This window comes from Bidens hawaiensis, unplaced genomic scaffold (assembly GCF_021521415.1).
Source record: "Bidens hawaiensis isolate Kalapana, Puna unplaced genomic scaffold, B.hawaiensis_p1.1 tig00012186_1, whole genome shotgun sequence".
Classification (NCBI taxonomy): domain Eukaryota; kingdom Viridiplantae; phylum Streptophyta; class Magnoliopsida; order Asterales; family Asteraceae; genus Bidens; species Bidens hawaiensis.
In genome coordinates, this window is record NW_027491983.1 from 728,271 (window position 1) to 736,539 (window position 8,269).

At 37.2% G+C, this 8,269-nt stretch overlaps 1 non-coding gene and 1 pseudogene across 1 annotated transcript; both read right to left on the reverse strand.

Annotated features, from left to right (window-relative positions):
• Positions 1–1,794: 1,794 nt before the first annotated feature.
• Positions 1,795–1,868, reverse strand: TRNAI-AAU (transfer RNA isoleucine (anticodon AAU)). Its single transcript has one exon. It is a non-coding gene; the product is annotated as a tRNA-Ile (tRNA).
• Positions 1,869–4,943: 3,075 nt separating this feature from the next.
• Positions 4,944–5,612, reverse strand: LOC143540303 (putative mitochondrial protein AtMg00240 pseudogene; annotated as a pseudogene).
• Positions 5,613–8,269: the final 2,657 nt, after the last annotated feature.

The window sequence follows — 8,269 nt, forward strand, 5'->3', positions numbered from 1 at the left end:
CAACCATATAAGATTTGTGTGTTGCTTTGTAAGATAACACCAAAAGTTGTTTGGCTTATTGTAACATTGGGATATAAGCCTAAAAGATGTAGATTTGTGTGATGATTTATGATTTCCTACATAAAGTTGCTTAACTAATTGTAAGATTTGTGTGTTGCTTTATAAAATTTATGATTTATGATTTACTTTTAAATTACGTGTTTCTATTTTGTAAACAACTTGGATGTTATTTTTAATATTTTGTAATTTTAAAAAAATCTAAAAAAAATATACGACTCATATAGACCCTATACAAACCGTATAGACCTATACAGCTCGTATAGGGGCTATACGATACAAATAAATGAAAAACTGACACTCCTGACCGAAAATGACTTGACACTACACCTATACGAGTCGTATAGGCCTTCCTGGTGTTTGAATAACCTCCTTGATGTATGAATAACCTAAGCCATAATTTATATGTATGAGAATGTGGAGTCTATAGAGGGTGATAAAGTCGTAAAGGTGTTACTCGAGAGAAGAGGGGATGGAAGGAACTCGTGTTGAAGGTTATGCCCCTCCCTTATATAAATAAATGACACGCATAAATCTAAAAAACCAGATTGAGTGAATGAGTTTTTATTATTGGTAGTCTCTTTATGGTATCAATATACATAGACCAATTTGTGACCCATGCATTAAACTACTACTCACATAACTCTAACTTATAAGACATCAATCACTTAGTTCCTCGATTAATCTTTCACGTAAACAGTCTTTTACGGTTAAGCAAAGGTCGATAATGCACTCAAATGTATATTTTATTATCTTTAAGGCACTTGGATTGTCTATTAAACGATCAACTCACACTATGATCCACGCTAATACTATGTTAACCAGGTTAGTTGTCCAGATAATCGCCACTTTACAGCTTGTGTTTTCATATACTATAATTTCATTAGTTGTGTAGTCCACGAAACAACATAGATTTGTTAGATCTGGTATCAAGCCTCATATATGAAGATTTAACTCACACATTTGAAGAGATTAGTTGGATTATATTTTTGTTAAAAGAGTTGCATACCGTGTCTACCTAATGAGTGTGATAACATTGGAGCTACTTTTTCTTGTAGGTAACCATGCTAACTTGCATTTTGTTCGAAACATGGTACTTCCCCATATTCTTTGTGTTCATAGTGTCCCGAAAATTGACCAACTTGTCAATCTCTTGAGTAAGGGAGCGGTTTCAATTTGGTTTGCTTATTGTCCATCCAAACTTCATATCGCTCCAACTGTTTAGCTTGTAGATCCTTTTAGGGAGTTGCTTAACTTGCAACAATACTTGCACTACTAGAACATTCTCCTAGCAAAATAATTGAAACAACAATATTAACATGACATCCATACGATAGGTATAATTCATATACTTCCTTCCATGTGTCATTGAGCTAGTTGGTAGTAGCTACAAGGTTGGTACAGTTATACCAATGTCGTTTTATTGTGACAAGGCACATGCCAAACTATAAATATTAATCCAAATTTGTGTACTTGATACACTCAGACTATCACATAAAATATTAATCCACACTTCTCTTTCTTTAGAATTTACAATTCAATACACCTAATACTATCACATAAAATATATATTCCAACAATACCACATCAACCATACGTTAAGCAGATTTCAGTGCTTAGGTCGGAACGAATTAAAATATAATAAATGTAAAATTTATGAAAGTCATTTGTCAAGCGTCACCAAGTTTAATTCTAAATTATTGATTTTCTAGTGATTCCTTGAGCAAAAGCGAAAAATGACCCATGCAGGTCTCGAACCTGCGACCTTCACGTTATTAGCACAACGCTCTAACCAACTGAGCTAATAGGCCACAGATGTTATCCGTATTTCAAGTCAATTATTAGTCAACCTTTTATTTTATAAAAATCAACAACTATATTTCGTAGCAATGTTAGTAGAAATGTAATGAGCCGCTTGCATTTGTATGTGTATGATATGAAGATTTTTCAATCAGAATGACATGCAGACCTCCAGGCTAGTGTTCCATAATGGGAAAAAAAATACTTAGAAAAATTATGTTCGCCGAATTAAGAATTGATAGGTATATCGAAGCAACTTATTGGATTAACCAGATACATATATTAAAAATCTTTTGAAGAAGTCAAAAATTAAAAAAGACCAAGAGGGGTTTCACTCCATATGTATAAAGAATCAATATCCTAGTTGAGTGGTTGAATGGGAACTCTCAAAGTCACAAAGAGCATGTCATACTTCATGACAATCATTTTTATCGTGTATATCATGTTATGTACTAGACATGATGTATATATCATAAGCTTTAAGCTTAACGATGAGGTAGGCACAGCCATAATGATAAACATTAGTTAATTGTAAAAAACTATCGTAAGTGCGTAAGACCAAGGCTATCATCTTGGATTCTTGGTATTAGTAGTGCCTTTGAGTTACAAACTTACAATATAGATTCTAATTTTGAAACAAACCGAGATGATGCCCAGCAATAATCAAAATCATGATCTTAATAAAATGTTTTGGACTTTAACATAGTGATGTGGAGGTGGACATGATATACATTTTATTAAGGTATATGTTTGATTCCAGTTTGATCTGATTGTTTTAAGGCATGTTCACAGCATTAGAAAAGGCAAAAGGAATCATAACGTAGGACAGATTAGGCAACCAAAAACGGTCCAAAGGAGAAAGGAGGAAAAAGGAGTTATAACTTATAAGCTTAATTTAGTTTTGACTATTGACTTTAAATTGAAAAACTGAAGTTTAAGTTACCTTTAAATGTCATTTATGTGCTATGTTTTATCTAATTAAAGGTAATTTGCTAACAGTTGAAGTTTGGTGACCAGAATCGATAAATAAAAAACGAAATTTAGGTCATAAGATCGATCTTTGTAATTTTCATTATCTTGAAAAGTACAATACTTAAAAACTCTTCTTCATAATGATATAACCCACAAGCTCGGTATATATACTATTTCATATTAGAAAACCCAACTAGACTAGAATACAAATACTATAATTATATTCAAATACTAATTAGTAAAAATAAATCTAAATAATAATTAATAAATAAATTCCTTGTTGTCCAAGTCATTGGCTCGATTTGTTCACCAAGTAATTTATTCTATGTAAACCAAGTTAAGTGCTCAACTTGATAAACAAGACACCAATCTATCATAGGCTCGATGGGTAGGCCCAACCCGCCTCATTGACTCGAGGACGGGAATTAAGTTCAACAATCACTTTGCGCCTCAAAAATAGGTGGTTCTTCAACTCTGAGCACGTCTCTTTTGTCTCGATTCTCCCATTCTTTTACTCTGAATGTCTCAACATAACTTGTCAGTTCATCATCTTGAGTTAAAGTAATTCCGGGTCATCGAAATCGTTTTCTTTTCCTTGCTCGAAACGAACCTTTATATCCAACATAAATCATTAATTTTCTTTTGAAAAGTGGTGGTTCGAGTCAGCCGTCCAAGGGTGGATGGACCCGGATCAGTTTGCATACCAGACAAAGAAAGAGTCAGACCTTCTGCTTGGGCCGTAACATTATGAGTAGCAAAACTTGGCTGCTGAATTTTTGAATTGGGATGTAGATATTTAGCAACCGTGCTATCAGTAGATCGGGTCGCCTGCCTAACTGTTTCAACTGCTGAAAACGAGCACCGTGCAGCCTCACCCGGGCTTCTCTGAAGCGAATTAACTCGGTTTTCAGGATTTTTATCAACCCGTTTAACCCTCTTTTATCATTAAAAAAACACATCTCGAGAAACATGTATTTGGTTCTGAATCGGGCTGTACTTCCGGTATGCCTGTTTCCCGGGTTCGGTACCGAGATTAACCATAGGGGTACTTCGGTCATCAAACTTTTTAACAGAGGTAATGGATAGCAAACACATCGGTGTTTCAACTCGAAGCCTAACTTTGTACAATCGATTTCTTGATCTAATCGACTTCATAATCACCTTTCTCGATTTGTCAAGAACTAAAAGTTGGTCATCCTCCATAATCACCTTGCACCCATGTTTGGTTGCTTGTGCCAAACTTAAAATATTACCCGTTAAGTTCAGGATAAAATAAACATTTGAGATAATTCTCTCAATATCATCATCACAAATAATTGTAATGGAGCCTTTTTCATTGATGTCAACACACGAATTATCACCAAAACGCACCTGCCCAACAACAGTTTCGTCTAATTCAGAAAAATAAGATTTCATACCTGCCATATGATTGCTCGCCCGTTATCAAGGTACCAAAGACCATTCTCCATCGCATCCGACTAGTACCACTTGTGATGCACGTTTTCTTAATTAAAAAAACTTCATCATTAATGTTTATCTTCATCAAAACTTAATAATTATATTATGGTAAAGGAAATAATCAGAGAATATTGGTTTTATTGAATGATTAATTGGTACAATAAACTCTTTGTTATATACAACCAAGAGCACCATTTAAGGCATACATTAAGGGACTAACAATGGTAAGTGAATAACTACAGTAAGGAAACAAATAAGGAGGCTAAAAATAGGTGAATGGCTTTACTCCCCCTCAAGTTGGAGCATGGAGGACTTGAATGCCCAACTTGTCGAGTAAGGTGCGAAATTGCTGTGTACCCAAAGGCTTGGTGAGGATATCGTCGATTTGCAATTTGGTGTCTATCTTCATGGGTTCAATCTCTTTAGACTCAACTCGTTCCTTAACAAAATGACAATCCATCTCGACGTGTTTCGTTCGCTCATGGACCACGGGGTTGTTGGCGATGTGGCGGGCTGCTTGGTTGTCACAAAACAATTGTGTTGGTCCTACGGGGGCATTTTAGTTCCCTTAAGAGCTATCTCATCCAAAGAATCTCACTTACGGTAGTTGCCATTGCACGGTACTCCGCTTCAGCCGAGGAGCGTGAGACTACAGTTTATTTCTTGGATTTCCAAGATATGGGTGCTCCCCCTAGAAGAAGTACATAACCGGTCCGTGATCTTCTGGTAAAGGGACAACCAAGCCAATCAAAGTCGCAGTATGCTGTAAGATTGGTTCCACCTTCTTTAGGAATGAGGATTCCTTGTCCTGGAGTTGCTTTAAGGTATCGTAAGACACGGTTAGTGGCTTCCATGTGGGTTTGTCTCGGATCTCCAACAAACTGACTTAAAATATTTACCGCATTGGCAATGTCAGGTCTAGTGGCTTGAAGGTAAAGAAGTCTACCAACAAGTCTTCGATATTGATTAGGGTCAACCCGTGGATCTTCATCACATTTGCCGAGTTTCAGATTTTGTTCCATTGGAAACGGGCTAGGACGACATCCTAACATGCCGGCATCGTCGAGAATATCCAATGTATACTTCCTTTAACTAAGTACCATTCCTTCCTTTGTTTTTGCGACCTCAATTCCAAGGAAGAATTTTAATGGATCGAGGTCTTTGATACTAAACTTTTCATCAAGAAATAATTTGGTGGCTTGTATTTTGTTTAAATTGTTACCAACGATGACGACGTCATCAACATAGATGAGTGCAGCGGTGAATAGATCCCTTTCGTTGAGTATGAATAGCGAGTGATCGGCCCGTGTTTGTTTAAAACCCATTTCTAACAAGGATTCTGTGAATTTTTTTTATACCAATTCCTTGATGCTTGCTTGAACCCGTAAAGTGACTTCTTGAGTTTGCATACACGATTATCATTTGGTTTACTAAACCTTGTGATATTTTCATATATACCTCTTCATGCAAGTCGCCATGCAAGAAGGCATTGTTGACATCAAGTTGGTGAACATGCCATCCCCTTTTTGACTGCCACAATAAGTAAAGTTCGAACGGTAACAAGCTTTGCTATCGGAGAGAAAGTTTCATGAAAGTCAATTCCCTCCACTTGTGTGAACCCCTTTGCCATGAGACGTGCCTTGTACCTTTCTATATCCCCATTTGGTTTGTATTTTATTTTATACACCCACATTGAATCAATGGCACGCTTCCCGTTTGGTAATTCTTCGAGAGTCCAAGTCTCGTTTCTTTCAAGTGCTTGGATTTCCCTTTTCATGGCCTCTATCCATCTTGTATCTCGAACAGCCTGCTTAAAATGTTTTGGCTCACTATTAGAAGTTATGGTCGTCAAGAAAGCTTTGTGAGATTTAGTAAACATATAAGAAATAAATGTGCTAAAGGATGTACCGTTGAGGACTTTTGATTGGAGAAGGATTGCGCATGGTCTATAGATGGGGGAAGCTTGACCTCGAAATCTTTGAAATGCTTGGGGCGTGATCGGTTCCTTGTTTCTTTTGGCGGTTCAATTGGCAAAGGACCAGTTCTAGGCTGAGCATGCAAAGGATTAGGATTTTGAGTGGGCTCGGATGGTGTTGCTACTGGCCCAGTTTGTTCCTTTGGACCATCGGCTTTTTGGCTTATATTTGCTGCTTGCTGATCAGATGAGCTGATAGCGTGGTCCACATGTGTAACATCTCGTATTTTTCGTATTTGTATTCGTTTAAGTTAAAATCGATTCGGGAACGTAATTTGGATCTTCGGAACTATTTAAAACTTGTATTTATTGATATTTAAATTGGTTTAACTTATTTTATAATTTCATAACTTTCAATGATGCCAAATAGCCATTAGAAATCTTTAAAATCGCTTAAAACGGCTAAGAATCTCATTTTTGGGAACTACAGGGACTAGTTTTGCCAATTCTTTCCTATTTTCGATTAAATTAACGAAACTTAAACTCCAAGAAATGTTATATCTGGTCCAATTTCGTTTTCTTGGTGTCCAAGCTAAATTTTGTTAGTTATTGTACTAGATTTTCTCATTAAATAGCTTATTTTGTTTCCCAATTTGTTTTTAGCATCCAAATCGCTTTTTTTTTGCATAAATTGAGTAAATTAAGGTCCAACAAAATGTTTATAACTAAAATACAAGTCCATATTCTTAAATTACTGATAAATCACGAAATCTTTGATTTATTACATCGATATTCTCATTAAAATCGTATTTTGTTACTTAAACGAGTAAATCTTCCAAATATAGTTCGCTTTTGTAACATCTATATAAACCCATCATAATTCTCTGCCACAAACCTGTATCCTAACCCTAGAGAGACCTCCTAGCCGTCACCTACCTCTGACATGTAACATCCCGAAATTTCAAGATAATATTAATTATATTACTTAATAATAGAGGGAAAGTTTACTCGGGTTATCAGGAAATAAATAAAAGAATAGGAGTTGGTATGGGTCGGGCTAGTGTCGGGTAATGGATGTGGGTTATGGACTTGGATTAATAGAGATGGGTTAAATGAGAATGGGCCTTAGGTCCATGGGATTTCAGGGATATAAATATCTCCTAAACCCAAAATATCTTTCATTTTTCACCAAACTCCCTAACACACACACCACACACTAACTTCGCCGGAACCGGGCCGAGCCAAGGGAAGAATCGGGCAGGTCCAAGAGAAAAAGATTAGTGTGCTAGCAGGTTAACGAGATCCAACAAGCTCAAAGGTATGATTCTTGATCTTTGAAGTTTAAAGATCCAAGCTTTTTTTAGTGTATAAGCGACCGAAAATGGTCGGGAAGCGTAGTGGGTGAGATTGAACCATAGCAAGGGTGTTAAAATCGCTCAAAATGCTGGAAAGAAACCGAACAGCGGCTGTCTGGGCAACTTCGCCTTCATCTGGGCAACTTCGCCTTCAACGCGACGAACTTCGCCTGCAAGCTAAGTTCGCCTGATGAACTTCGCCTGCAAGCTAAGTTCGCCTGATGGCAACTTCGCTGTAAAGTTAAGTTCGCCTGATGGCAACTTCGCTGTAAAGTTAAGTTCGCCTGATGATAACTTCGCCTGAAGCCAAGTTCGCCTAAGGTTTAACTTCGCCTGAAGCTAAGTTCGCCTGAGGTTTAACTTCGCCTAAAGCCAAGTTCGCCTGAGGTTTAACTTCGCCTAAAGCTAAGTTCGCCTAAGGTTTAACTTCGCCTAAAGTTAAGTTCTCTTAGAAAATAAATTAAAAACCTAATGGAAAATGTGTTAAGACAGTTAATGTAAATAAAATTTTTCCAAGCTGACCTGGCAGCTCGACCCCAGCCAGGGGCTCTGCCCCTTGGACCCTGCTAGGGGCTGCCGCCCCTAGACCCCGCTGCCAGGGGCGCTGCCCCCGGACCCCCGTTCGTTGTGGGTAGTAGTTAAGAATGGAAAGATGATATGAGTAGTGATAGTTGTTTGATACGTGTACTTGTTATACAGTCAGCCGTGCACA